General features: G+C 46.0%; 1 protein-coding gene and 1 long non-coding RNA gene across 3 annotated transcripts in view; both read right to left on the minus strand.

Moving 5' to 3' along the window:
* Positions 1 to 14,509, minus strand: part of LOC119386408 (ATP-binding cassette subfamily C member 4) — a 1,176,877-nt gene that overhangs the window by 685,435 nt on the left and 476,933 nt on the right. The window lies entirely within an intron of this gene.
* LOC119386410 (uncharacterized) lies at positions 1,623 to 9,378 on the minus strand. The gene is made up of 3 exons (XR_005182241.2): positions 9,128 to 9,378; positions 8,961 to 9,057; positions 1,623 to 1,794 (listed from the first exon to the last, which is right to left on the minus strand). It is a non-coding gene; the product is annotated as an uncharacterized LOC119386410 (long non-coding RNA).

Below are 14,509 nucleotides of genomic sequence, written 5' to 3' on the forward strand. Positions count from 1 at the left end.
TCAAAAATATCGTTCTTTTTAGTTTTCGTTTTTGGTTTTCGTTCCGTTCTGACACACTGATATGTAGTCGCTGCTCCTTAGTGTCATAGATTCATTAAGTACAGCAAGAATGCGGCAACTAACGTTATCAGACCAGGTTCAGTTTACAAACTGCGCCGCGTCGCGCGGAAACGCCACCGATTCCGCTTCGCCTGGCGCTGCAGTCGCATCGGGATCCCGCGCTAGGGTGGCCCGCGCTGCCCGCCCTGCGCAGTCAGCTGCACTTAACTCGAGTAAAGTGGTGTAGATGTTCTCTGGTAGTACTCCGTGTTGCCTCCGTTGGAACTGCTTGTGGCGGTTAACCCGCCGCATTCTTTATTCTGTTGCCGTGTGTTCGGAAGTTTGCCAGTGCTCCGTAGGTGATGTGTTTACATGACTGCAATTCGATAAAGTGTTGCGTGTGCATCAAGCTGACCAAGTAATGACGACGTGCTGTGTGCCCGGTTGTACAAGCGGGTACCAGAACGACACAAGCCGGTCAGTGCGCCACTTCTTTCCCCCTCCTAGCTCTCTGCACGTACTTTAATGTTTTATTGAGTAACTCGCATGCATTTCTATGCAAGATTTCTACGGCAACACAAAGACACGAGTGTGCAAGTTGCCATAAAGCGCCCAACCCAGTTGAAAATCACAACAGAATAGTACGACAGAAATTCTGTTGTCTTTCGTACTTTGGGACGCTGTAGTCTATTGTCAGTCCTGTAGTGAATTGTCTGTCCCGTAGCGAATTGTCTGTCCTGTATTGAATTGTCTGTCCTGTAGTGAATTGTCTGTCCTGTAGTGAATTGCCTGTCCTGCAGTGAATTGTCTGTCCTGTAGTGAAGTGTCTGTTCTATAGTCAATTGTCTGTCCTGTAGTCTATTGTCTGCCCTGTAGTCTATTGTCTGTCCTCTGGTATGTCGTGCAGTCCAGTTGTCTGTCGCGTGGTCCACTAATCTGTCGTGCTGTCCAGTTGCCTGTCACATTATCCAGTTCTGTGTCACGCCATCCAGTTGTCTGTTGCATGGTCCAGTCGCATGTTAGGGTGCTAGAGCCTTGTGGCTCTAAACTACTCCAAGATCATAACATGTTCATGTAGTACGCAGTAATAAAATTCAGTTCCTCGGCAGGGCAAGCGGAAGCTTTGCAAGTTTGTCTTACTTTTTACTAATAAAAAATTTATTCCTTTGTGGTAGGCAATGCAAATATGAGCGTTTGAAATCGGACAAACCAGTCCAATCCTGATAAATTAACACTGCGTACTAAGAAATCTGGAGTGACAGCACTGCTGCTGACAACTAAGGGTAATTTAACAACAAACTTAGTGATTTTGCAACAGACCCTTAATGCCTCAAGCTGCACTGAGGTAGTCAATGGCCTCAGGATCAATAACTAAAAAAAAAGATGTTCTAAGTACTGTATTTGGACGTAATAGAGCAAAACAAACGAAAAGAAATTTCTTGCAGCTTCACTAGCAATAAGTTTATCTATGCAGTGCTGAGGGTAGCAACTGGATTTTAAAAATGCACACATCTGCACACTTTCCCATGCACATTTACATGGTACCTCTTAAGTGAAGTTGACACGTACTCATTTTTAAAACAAATTAGCACTTTAATAACTTCAAGGGCAATAAAATTAATGAAAATGTCCATGAAAACCTAGCTGGATTAATAGTGCAGGTTGGCACATTCTTGTGCAAGGTACCGTTGCGGGGACTGGTATTTCTTCTGGAGGTCCTGCAGGGGACACTTTTTCGCCTCGAGGTAAAGGTGTCTGCGAATATAAGAAGCAAGCACAAGTCTTATCTTCGACGAAAAAAAAAATATGCCATAAAATGTACATCATACCAATTGAGTGGGAGGGCACGGGTGTCAAATAATCCCAAATTATATTACAGGTAACAACCCCTCATTTCCCCACCACTGCAGTCTGTCCTTGCTCGGTGGCATTCTCAACAAACATTAAAATGTAAACCAGGAAATTATATAGGTCACTCACAACACACAAGGGCAGCACATTATTAATGTACCAAAGGGCATTTTGTTTGTTTCAAGGTGTCTCAGCACAGAAAGTGCATAGGCTATTGCATTTTGGTGCTGTCGGCTGAAATGCAGAAGTACACGGCAGTGCATGGTTTGATCAGTGAAAAGGTTCAATTATATGCATGAACTTAAGAAACAGGTATGTACATCGATTATTGGCGAAGCACACTACAGACCTAGAAATCAAAAAGATGCTAGGCTTTCTACAGTTGGTGCTATGCACTCTGGAATGCCTAACCAGGATTGGTGAGCCCAACGACTCCCGATGACCCATAGATGCCAACCATATGCACTGTTAAATGAAAATGCTACAGCCATAAAAGCCAAACATTACCAAAAAGCTGCGGCACATGCGTATTACAGCAGTGTAACAATATTCTTGCTGAATTAACAAACACTGTAGACCTACCACTTAATGCATTAGCATTCACCATTGCAAACTTCGAGGCAGCAAGAGCCTTGCTAATGTTTGCAAGTATCGCTATAAAACAAGAAAGTAGACTTGGATGCGGAACCACGCATCCGAGCACCCAACGAACACCAGATGATGGAAAACCATATGTTGTCGGTTTTATTGAGTTGTGGTTAAGCACTTTTTTTTTAAATTGTTGGTGTTTGTTAGGTGAAATATTGTCTGTAACTATTGCACCAGCACAAGATAAATGTAAAGGCACATTTACTGTGCACACTCTGCTGAACATCTGTCCGTTTTTGTCCTTAGCAGTGATTTGAATGTTGCCGAGGTGGGCAAAACATACGTTGCTGGGAAATCTCTCAACAATACGATACTACACTGAACGCCTTAAAGGGATGCTGAAGTGGTTTTACAATTCGGTAAAACTTTGTTTTTAACAAGGACCAACATTATTGTCGACGATGGCGTAATTTTTTTCGCTGTTGTGGCAGCAGGAGGTTTAATATACGCGAAAGAAAAGTTCGTCTTGCTCCGCCCACGCGAACGCGCCGAAAGTGTGGGCGTGACCGGAACTACGTCATCGTCGGTAGTTTTGGCCACGGTGGTAGAATAACGGGTGGCCCGACGCGCCGCTCCGCCAATGCGCCGCGCGTGTCACGGAGGTGCTCGTGTTGCCGCCGCATTTCCGCAAGGTGGCAGCAGGTATACTCTGGGCCGATATCTCGGCTCCAGCGCATTTGAAAGCATGTGGCCAGTGTCCGTCGCGAGCATTTAAACTGCAATTTACATCTTTAACTTTTGAGAAAGAGATCCGTGGTGTATTTATTACACTAGATAGGCCTAGAGCAACACTGAAGAGTTGCCATCGCTTAGAACGGACGCGCCACTAATGAAAGCATGCAACGCAACCAGCGTTGCAGCCGCGTCTCTTCCTTTCTGCTTGGTCACCTTCGATAAATGCGGAGGCGTCCGTGGGTGCAACCGTCCGAAGAGCAAGAGCGTCCCTATGCGACGCAACCAGCGTCGCAAAGGCGCAATCAGCCTTCGAGTCATGATCACGGCCAGATCACGGTGGTCGTGATTAGGTGATCCCACGGCTTGAGATCCGCTCTGATGCGTCGCGTTTGTTGCGCTCTGTCAAACCAACGCGCGTGACCGCATCGGTGTTTCCGCTCACTTTGCAAGCTGGAACCATGGCTGAAACCACGGTGGCTCGATCTGTGCCGCTGATGCGGCGGCCACCATGGGACGAAAATGCTTCGCTCCAGATTGAAAATCTGGCTACAAAACGTGCAAAGAAAAGCTGTCTTTTCTCCGCGCCGGAAGACGAAAAGCGACTGTAGTTGTGGAGGAATGCAATTCCACGGAAAGACCGCCAGGTACTGTCCTCCGACATACATACGATAGCGTGAAAACCAAATGTTTTTTTTTTTTTGCTCTATACACTCGCCGGTAGAATTTTGCACGCTTTCGAAAAAAAAAAAATACGCGCGCGTCTCTTGCAATCGGCACCCTGTGACAGTCATATCGGGACTACCCGCGCCGATTAAAAAGTTTTAAGCTTCATAAAGCCTGGCGCTCTCACTTTTGCGGCCGAAGCTGGCAGACAGCCACTACACGCTAGTAAAAGCACAAACAACCGTTTAAAGCCACAAAATTAGCTAGATAAACCGGTTTTTACAGCCCAGCGAGAGCTTGCAATTCGCGTCTTTCGGGCCAAAAACTCGTCGCGAACCTAGCGGCGGCCGCGAGCAACTCGAGCAGTATGGCAACGCGCTCGCGGCGCTCGATGGGCCACCTGTTTTATTCTACCACCGTGGTTTTGGCGGAGCCGTGACCTCCGTGACTACTTCTGGCTGCGCGCGTTGGTGGAACTGATCGCGAAGGCCATGCTTTTACGGAGCTGATGGCGCCGATGACGCGGCATACCGAAGTTGACGTTACCGCCTTCGCTCAGCATTCAAAAAGCCCTGCGGCTGCAGCCGCTCTTTTTTTGCCAAGAAATGCCATTTGCGTTCACTTCTGTGAACTCTTACATTGGTTTTCGTATTCAGCAAGGATCAAACTATGATTACACATTCCAAAGTCATTTTTTTTAAAAAAGTCCTTCAGTGTCCCTTTAAAGGGCCCCTAAACCACCCTCCGATATTTTTTCAAACGTTTCAAGTAAACACGCGCATCATGTGCAGAACGCCGTCATGATCAACGATGCCACACATGGCAGCGCTACAAGCCGCGGGTGCGCCACAAATTCCCAAGAAACAATTTCTTCTCCTCTCCGAGCCCTTCCGGTTTGCCTAGTGACGTGTGTGACGTCGTGTGTTCAATCTGTGATGCGCTATGCAGGCGATGCTGTGATTGGTCGAACAAGAACCTACGACTTCCGGTTAGTCTGCAAGCAGCTGCCCGTGCTTTTCCGTTCCTTCCGTCGTGTTGCCCGCGACCGCGCGCTAGCAAATCAGCAACTGCAGCCCGTAATGCAACTGCCAAATCGCTAGCGTACAGGCACAGTCACGCCTAGCGGGCTGATAAGCTGCGCGGACTGAATCCGACAGTGTTTTGCGATGGCTTTCACGCATTGGTGTGCGGCGCTTGGCTGCAAAAGCGCCGACTGGAAAAACGAAAAGATGCGACACGTGTTACCTCGTGATGTCACCTTGCGAAATGCCTGGCTTGAGCGCATCGGAGTTACAGCACAATCAAAGCGCAACAGTGTTGTACGTGTTTGTGGGCGCCACTTCGCTGCTGAAGACTACCATTACGACCCACGCCTGCTGCAGGAGTTTGGCTCCGGTTTTCTACCATGTTGGCGATCCTTTGAAGGCGTGCGCGCGCAACACAGGGTCCATACCGGCATGATTCGTAGGAGCACGAGCCGGCACGGCAACAACAGCAGTTAGCCGAGAAGCACGGAGCTGACGGAGTCGCGGTCGCGGCAACGGACTGGAAGTGCATGCTGTTTTGAAGAGTGCGTCAGCTATGATGGTATGTCAAGTGAGATTGGAAGGGGCGTTCGGCGAGGAGGGCAAAGCGGCTTTGGGAGAGGAGACCAGCCGACGAGCGGAGGGTAGCGAAGGAAAGAGGGAAAGGATCGGTAGCCGCGTTTCGATCATCAAACACGTCTAATTCTGCTACTACAGCATCGTTTAGAAAAATTTTTACGGCTACGTGTTCGTTGTAGACTCGTGCACAACTTCCCCACCACAACTAAATTTGGACGTCTGGGTGGTTTAGGGGCCCTTCAGATCTCTGCTATTTGCTAGAAAAGCAATGGCACTTTCTTATTCGCTCCCCTTAGGACCCACTACTCTCCTCACAATGTGCTTTGTGGTGAAGCAATGCGGCAATTCTGCGTCTATTACGACAATTTTTTTTAAATTCAACAAAGTCTATAAACACAATAGAACTACATCACATGGCTGGACAGTCGGCAGTAAGTGTGTCAAAAAAGTATAGAGGCTGACGACACAGTAGTTTTGAAGACAAAGAAGCGTAGACATAGAAAAATGTGTGGAATAATTGATGGTGTTTAACGTCCCAAAACCACAATACGATTATGAGAGATGCCGTAGTGGAGGGCTCCGGAAATTTTGACCACCTGAGCGTTCTTCAACTTGCACCTAAATCTAAGTACACGGGCCTCAAAAATGTGTGGAATGAGTCATGTTTAGGCACATGCAGATTGGTGAAGCCATCCAAGTAAAAATGCATGCTTGCACTCATTTGAAAGGGTATAACCAGCAAGATTCATTTTTGATAGTTTAATCGAAGTGATTTGTTTTAGGCAAGATAAGCTAGTGTTATGTTGAGCGTCCACCGTGTCCCTGGACGCTGGACCATAAGTCCACTTCACTGTGCCGCACACTTCTTTGGGACCATGGAAAGAGGCGGCAGCCACTTGGGTGCTAAGATCTTATGCTGCTTTGTGTTTTTCACGTTTTTACATGCTTCGGCTTTTTGAAGTGCCGCCAACAAAGTTTCAGATGGTTCACTTTGAAATATATAATTATATAATATAAGTACCTAAACACTGGCGATACACTCCTATTTTTATACGCAGCTCGCTTAATTGTGACTTTCGCAATTGTGCATCACAGTCGACTGCTGCTTAGGTATCTCACGCTCTGTTCTTCGGCAGTGATGAATTGTTTTGGGGATCGCATCCCCGACTGAGCATGAACACGCAGCATCCATGGGTTATCTCTAGGCCGCACCCCTTTGAACCATGTAGCAAGCATTGAGAATGACGAGTATACTGTGTCTTTGTCATACTTTACAAGGATAGCCTGCATAATTAATGGAGAGAAAGTGGTGAATATCTCAAAGGATGGCGCCACCCTACGATTATTGTGATAAAGGCATTGCATGCAGTGTGGATGAGCCCATGGGGAATAATGTTTGACTGTGTAGCTTTAAGAAGGTTCTAGCTTGAAACGGTGGCAAGACGACGATAGTATTGTTTATCGAGGATGGCCGAGTTGATGGAAGAAAGATGTCGAAGTGGGCGTGCCGCTGCTTTGTAAGCTGAAGCTTCCATCTGCGTAGCTAATCATTATTTATTCTAAAGTGCTTTAATTTCTTGGTTTACGAATTATGTCTCATGCCTTCTTTCTCAAGGGATATGTGCATGTTTTCGCATCAGAAACATGAGGACGAGCGTTATCGAAGACAACTTCATTTTGCTTGGCAGTTCTAAATCACTGTTCTAATCACTAAAAAACAAGCACATTTCTTGAAGACGGAGGCATATGATAACTTCCTAGTCAATTAGTAAACCAACAAATGAAAGTGCTTCAAAATTACTGAGCCTTAAATTCACAGGTGGAAGCCTCAGATGCAGAAGCACAAGCAACCTCGCTTCAACGTCTTTCTTTCACCATGTCGGCCACCCTCGGAGGAGCAGTAATATTGTCTCCTTGCCTTCATTTCAAGCTATAACCTTTTTAAAAGGCATGCAATCAATGAGATACCCCCACATGCTCTCTCACCATCCACGCTTCATGTGATGCCTTGAGCAAAGTACTGCAAAGCAGCACTGTCTTTTTAGATTTTTACTGCTTTCACTTTTCGTTGTACAGGCTCTTCATGTAAATTATGACAAGGAAGCGGTACACTCACCATTCACAATGCTTATGCCGCATGCATCTAAGAAACGCGGCTGAAATACGACCCACGGATGTCGTGCGCTCTGTAGGGAATCGAATTTCTGCGACAAAGTTCAGCTCTGCTGAAGAGATGAACATAAGATACCGAAGCAGCAGTCAGTTCCGAGGCACAATTGGTGTGAATCACATTTAAATGAGGTGCAAATAAAAAGAAAACGAAGAAAACACCAACGAAGTGCTTTTCGTTGGTGCTTCCATGCTCTTTGCAATCGTCTCCTCGCCAAACCTGCTTCAGTAGCCTTTCGGCGACAGCAGAGAGCAATGTATTAGGGTAATCGGCGTTTTCGAGCTGGCCTACTTGCGCGTCAAAACTACGCTTCAAGGCATCGGGGCAGGACTTTTTCAGAGCACCACCCAGGCATAAGTTAATTAGAGGCAACTGTAAAATGAAAATTAAGCAACTGCCGCAAGAATTGACACTGCGTGAAAGCCTCTCAACACAAAACAGGATAAGAAAATCTTAGCAGGAAAGGAAAATTTATTCACTATGACCATTACCTCAAAATGACACAAAACAAAGGTACTGAGCTAGTCACAATGTTGCAGAAGCAGTGCGATACTCCCTCAAAGTGCAAACAAATGCAACTATAGCTGGTGCATTCATTTCAAGAGGCAACGGAATTGATCATGATGAAACAAGCGCCAACTGGCAGTCTTCGGAATTGATCAATTCTGGCATAATCTCGTTAGGCGTTTAACCTGCACTTCAAGGTCACTGTCCTAGTAACGCACTTGATCTAGGATGGTGCAAAAGCCTACAATCGTGCCAGAGGCTGACATGCAGCATCGAAATCATGCCTTCAAGACAGGCCTTATCATTGCAATCAATTAGCTTTCACTTTAGATAATCATGGCGTGAATGAGTGAAACACTCACATCTGCAATGGTAAAAGCGTGACGGTATGATACAATTATCAGCATAGTCTCAGAAATGTAAATAAACAAAGTGCACGCAACAGGCTGTTCGTACTGCTTCAGTGAAGTGACCAGCGGGTTGTAGCGCGCGGAGCCGAACGCTCGTTGGGTGTGTATCATAGCAAAATTGTTGCACAACTTATCTGCTCCTCTAAAAAAAGAAAAAGGAAAGATACGAGAACATGCTGCTGTCAATCATTAGAAAACTAAAAAACGCGGGGTTAATTGCAAAAGCATCTCGCAATGCTGCTGAATGATGCTTACGAACTCGGATATCTCTTCAGCACACCATTTTACTTTATTTTCATTAAGCGTATCGCCAAGGCTCGCTCCACTCGGAACGAAAACGCACAATGAAGCTTTCCGTTACATTAAAGAAGAAAGCATACAGGCGTAGCTCACTTTTTCGTGATCCCGGTCCCAGTTGAGCATCGCCGAGTTTCCGCTGCACACGTCGGTTGTTGTTCGACTCACGCCTCCTCCATCCCTTCCTCAGTTTCTGCAGTCGGCGGACAATTTTGTCTTAACGGGGTGCTTACAAACAAGCGAAGTAATGCTGCAATACTCACGGCTCATGTGCAGTAAGTGGGTGCTGCCGTTTTCCTCGCCAGCCCGCAAGACTTCGTAGAGTTCTTTGTCAAAATCGTCGATATCCAGCGGGCGGAAACGACGAAGCGCACAAGAGAATTCACTGCTGCATAGGATGAGGAAAACATTTCTGAACTTAACACTGCACAATGGATCTTGCTGAGCGTCGAGATCATCGAAAACACGCCGATCACGTTGCTGCGTGAAGAAATACAAAAGTGTGGAGCCATTTTTTTTTCTCCATGGGGCGCCGGAAAAAAAAAAGAAGAAGAAGCGCAGCGCTACCTACCGCTTGTTAAAAGTAACAGCCGCAAACATGACAAATTGTTTTTAATGTTGTTGCTTAAATCACCATTATACTGTTAACTTTTCATCAACAGGAGCGAATAGCACGAGTGGTTTGTAATTTATAGGCACAAGTAACAGAAGTAATTATAAAACTAGGTGAGCAGGCCCGTCACCGCCGTCACTTTAAGGACAGCACTATGTTGACGGGGCAACAGCTGTTCGTAGCATGGTTCGTAGTCGTTGCATACGCGATTGTACGATGATTGTTACAGCTGTCTTCGTACGGTACGCCGTTGTTCTGTTTGTGCAGCATAATCCCCGTGCTTAGCCCGAAGTTCCGAAAGAATGGTGGCTGTGTATGTTGCGCGTAATTCCCCAAGAGCACTACCTGCTACCACCTGCATTCCTAAATCGAACGCAGCAGCAAGCATCAAACCAAAATGCAACATCTGCGAAGCCGCAAATGTCATGCGTGTTTGTGTTGTGTTCGTGCAGCACGATCCTCGTGCTTAGCCCGAAGTTATGAATGCATGGAGCGTGCGCGCCCGTGCGTGCGTGTGTGTGTGTGTATTTCCCGTGAGCATCACACGAAAAGCGCACGTCTGAGAAGCCGCAAATGTGATTCGTCTTTGTGTGTGTGTATACAGAAAGTGCAAATGTGGATTAGGATTTGCTTTTGTGATATTCAGCCATAGCGGTGGCCTGGCTCGTCCATCGTGAAATGTGTGGTGTGAATGTGTGTTGATGTTCACTGTGAATATCTTTTAGAATGCAGCGCTTAAAGAACACAAACACAAGGGGCGAGAACGAGCACGGGCGCTGTCCTCGTTCCCAGTGCCCGTCCTCGTTCTCGCCCCGTGTGTTTGTGTTTTAAGCGCTGCATTCTAATGATTCCGCACCAACGAGCTCGCCTCAACACCCTCTTAAGTGAATATCTTGTAGAGCTCAGTGTTTTCGGTGTTTATTTTTCTTTAACATCGGCGGGTGTTTATCGGAGTTTATATTTTTGACGGAAGTTTGGCGTTTAACAGAGTTTATTTCTCGTAAATCTGCAATTCTCCGATATTCGGAGATTTGTTTTATTCTCGAAACCTCAAAATCTTAGATCTATTCATATTTGAATACTAAAGCATCAAAACACATGAAGGATATTTTTTTTCTAGAAGGTGTAAATGCACACAAACATATACGCACAAGCGAAATACTTGAACACAAATTACCTGTATTTGTGCGTATAACAACCTTATGCTTAAAGCTTATTGTAAAACACTCGAGCATACTTTGCGAGGTTGCTGTCAGTGATCGAAGCGCGCTCCTTTCACTTGATGACTCTGAGCTATAAAAATGCCCTTTCAACGTTAGCGCTAGAAACAGGAAGCGTCAGAAGACACAACGCACAGCGGGAAAGCACTGGCCACTGGAAATTGTGAAGTCTCCAAAACGACAGGGGTTCAACAATGTTACATATTTCATAGCACTGATAGTTCGCAAAATCACTCAGGAGCTGGCTCATGTCGTCAGTTTCAAGGAGCACTAATTAAAAAATAGGCGCATAGGTTTCGAACTCTCAGGGCAGCTCATGCTTCACATTTGTATTCACAATTTGAACAGAGTACCAAAACGATTGTTGTAATGTAGTTGATCGCACAGGTTCCTCTCAGATGTCTGTCTCCACCCTTCGGCGACAGCAGCATAGTATCCGTGAAAGTCTGCAACAGTCATTAAGCGGTCAGTCTCGTCAAGGAGGTCCAACAGACCTGTGACAACCCATGCGAAGACCTCGGTTGGATCAAGCCATTGACTGATGAGTGCGTGCAAACGAACCCCCAGTACGGGATAAAGTTGGTGTACCAGGGTACTCTCTGCCTCAAGTTCCTTGACGATTGAGAGCACGGCACACGAATTGGTCTTCAGAAACCTCACCTTAACGAGCAAGTCGTGCACAGCTTCAGGTGATGAAATAAGACTCTTGAGCTTCTCACACTTTGTTCCCTTGGCTTCGTCGCTTCTCAAGAAAGACGAATTGGCGCGCCAGTTGTCCGAAGTATCTTCTAGAGCTTCATAAAAAGAGAACCACCTCAGCGAACATACGGTTTTCAGCGACTTGATGGGAATGCCCATGGCCAAGCACACAAGACCAAACTTATGGCGCAGCTCCCGCGACGACCTCAACAGGGCAGGAAAGGGCACTACAAAATCATGAACTACGTTGAACGAGCTCGTCCTGATTCCATCCTCCAGAGCGTAGTTAAGTAGGTGGCGTGGATCTTTGAATTGAAGCGCCTTGAATTTGGGGTTCAAAAGTTGCAAGACCTTGTGAACCTTCTGCATGTAGGAAGCCGAGTCGGAGCACCATACAGCTACATCGCCTAATACAGCTAGGCGTGGTAATCTATAAATCGGTCATACCAGAAGATGTATCAATGAGCGCTTATAACTTGCCCTTTCGATAAAGAACAGCACGAGGTCATATTGGCCCTTGAAATCAGAGTTTATCGAATAAATACGAATTGTTAAAAATTTTATCAACGAATTTTATCGAATTTTTTTCGGATAAAGCTTAAAACACGGAGCCCTAGCTATAGAGTTTGGTTCACAGCTAAAAAAATGAACTCGTTTGAGAGCAACTCCTCTTCCATGGGGGTGCACTGAAACTTTGGTGTGTTCAGTGATTCGCCATTACACTAGATGATGGCTCACTAAGTGGCTCTAAAGACCCAGCATGCTTGTGAACATGTGCAACATGAACATGACTTTCGACAAGACATCTGTCGTATAGTATGTGCACTAGCGTAGCATTGGGGGGTAGGCCCTCCTCGAAGTTTTTCGATTTTGCATGTGTATATATACACACGCACACATACAAACGCACGAACATAGGTATGGTATGCATAAGTATGGCCAGCATAGCTTCTGTCGAGAGCCACAAGGTGCACTATTGCTGTTTACCCTGCGCAATCGCTTCAAGACGCCACACTACTACAATTTTGTCATCAGCTGCCATTAGCATCCAGCCCGCTTGTTGGCCAGCACTGTGCTCTGAGGAATAACGGCATTTTTCAACAATTTCAATGACGACATTCGACATTCATCTAGGAAAACAAGTCTCTTCCGCTTGGATTTTTTCTGAAATAACAAAACATGGCACGTTCTACGAAATGGTTACTCCTTGAAGCTCGTCGCATACAGTACACTGTTAGCAAAAGTTTCATTCGTGCTGCTCGGCTATTGTTTTCTTGCCTGTCTGATGCCGAATGCCATGTGAGACGTCCGATCATCTATACGCACTATGGCTTTATTGAAAGCTCAACTACTCTTAATGAAGGCTTGCACTGGTGCGGCTTAGGAGAGGAGCTTTGTCAAACCAGCGTTTCTTTAATTAAACCACTCATTTTCAATGATCATGAGCTAAGACTGGCGTACCTCCACAGTGAGCGGTGGTGATGTCAGCAGCTTGGTTCAGGCACGGTCATGGCATTTGAGCAAAATAGGGCACCGTATGATCCGCTCTGAGGATTTTTTCAGGGTAGGATTGCAACGTTCAATGTCTTTCAGTTCAATGAGGCTGCAAAGCAGCTTTTTTCCCCCTTTTGAACACCCACGAAATTCAATAAGAGTGAGGTGTAGTGCTTGTTGTTACCGTAAAAGCTCAACATTTTTCTCTCAGCGCCTAGCAGCTGTGGACCTTCCACCTACAGGGTAATGTGTAACCTGTGACAGAAACCTCGCTATCGATGAAATGTGTCAACTAGCTCGTTGTGCATTATTGTTTATGTGATGATCTGTTCAACCTTCTTTTTTGGGGCAAACGAAATGGCAGGCTCATGACCATCTGGCTCTCTCTAGTTTTCTGGCTTGCTCGAAGAAGTAGAATCTCAAGCTTTTCTATCTTTACGCAGTTTCTTTGCTGAGGGTCTGCAGGGGGCAGAGGTATTTCAGGTTGTGCAGACACCCCCCCAAATGCTTCTCACACTGCACCAGGGACCAGATTTTTCTCTAACATAGTGGCGCGAAATAATATTCTTGCTGCATAGAACAATGGGGAGAGACTTGTCATTAACCAAAATCTTTCCGGCAAATTTTCTTCTGCCACTTTGTACATAGTTCCTCATCAACAGGCAACTGGCCATTCGACATGCTTGCAGCCTTTCCAGATTGCATGTTGCAAATAGCACGCATCATGTGTGCATCATCTAAACACTGCAGCAGAAGCACCAAACACACACGCAGTCACTTCATAAGAGTAGGCAGACTTGAAAACGAAAAAAAATCACAGCATATCCACGGGGTGAATGATGATGAGTGGGGCGAAGCTACGGAGGGAATCATCTGTAAACCGTGAAACTCTTCCGTGGAATGCGCCCAGTACATAATATAAAGAGTGTGAAACATCGTGTATATATTAAACATCAAACTTTTATTGTACTGTTGGTTTACGTGGTCCCTTCATTATCACTTGTGATCGGTGAAATGCAAGGAAGAAGTCCGCTCCCGAGCGAAAGAGCGCCAAGAGCGACCGCATTCCCCGCTCGCCCTGTGCGAATTAAAGGCAAGGCTAGAGGGAAGACAGGACGCGCGTTCCACGACGCGAGGTCGGTAGCATGCCCAACGAAAGCCAACGGAACGCGATCGTGCAAGTGCTCCAGCTTCGCATCGCCTCATGGTTCCATTTAGCGTCCCAAAACCAAACATATTGCTCAAGGTGTGCCTTGCGTTTTTCGTAGAAATAATTTCTTTATCATGTACATTAAGACGAAAAGTTGAAAGCTCACTAGAGTGTATCGCCCGCAAAGTATGTCTTTTAGTGTGATTTAACTCTCGTACGGCAGGGTCCTCGCGCCGTTGTCGGTCCACCTCGCCCGTTGACGATCGGGCGAGGTGGCTACATATAACTACTACTACTACACTTTAAGAAAAATATCTGGCGTTCTTTCGTTCTGCTTTTACAAAACATCTGGCGTCTTTCGTTGGTTTATTTCATCAATCAACGGCGTTTTGAACAAATTTTTTATTGTTTAATCACGCACAGGAGAAATCTCACCAGGCACTACCTTGGAGGTAAACAATGGCTGCTA

This window comes from Rhipicephalus sanguineus, chromosome 3, assembly GCF_013339695.2.
Source record: "Rhipicephalus sanguineus isolate Rsan-2018 chromosome 3, BIME_Rsan_1.4, whole genome shotgun sequence".
Taxonomy (NCBI): domain Eukaryota; kingdom Metazoa; phylum Arthropoda; class Arachnida; order Ixodida; family Ixodidae; genus Rhipicephalus; species Rhipicephalus sanguineus.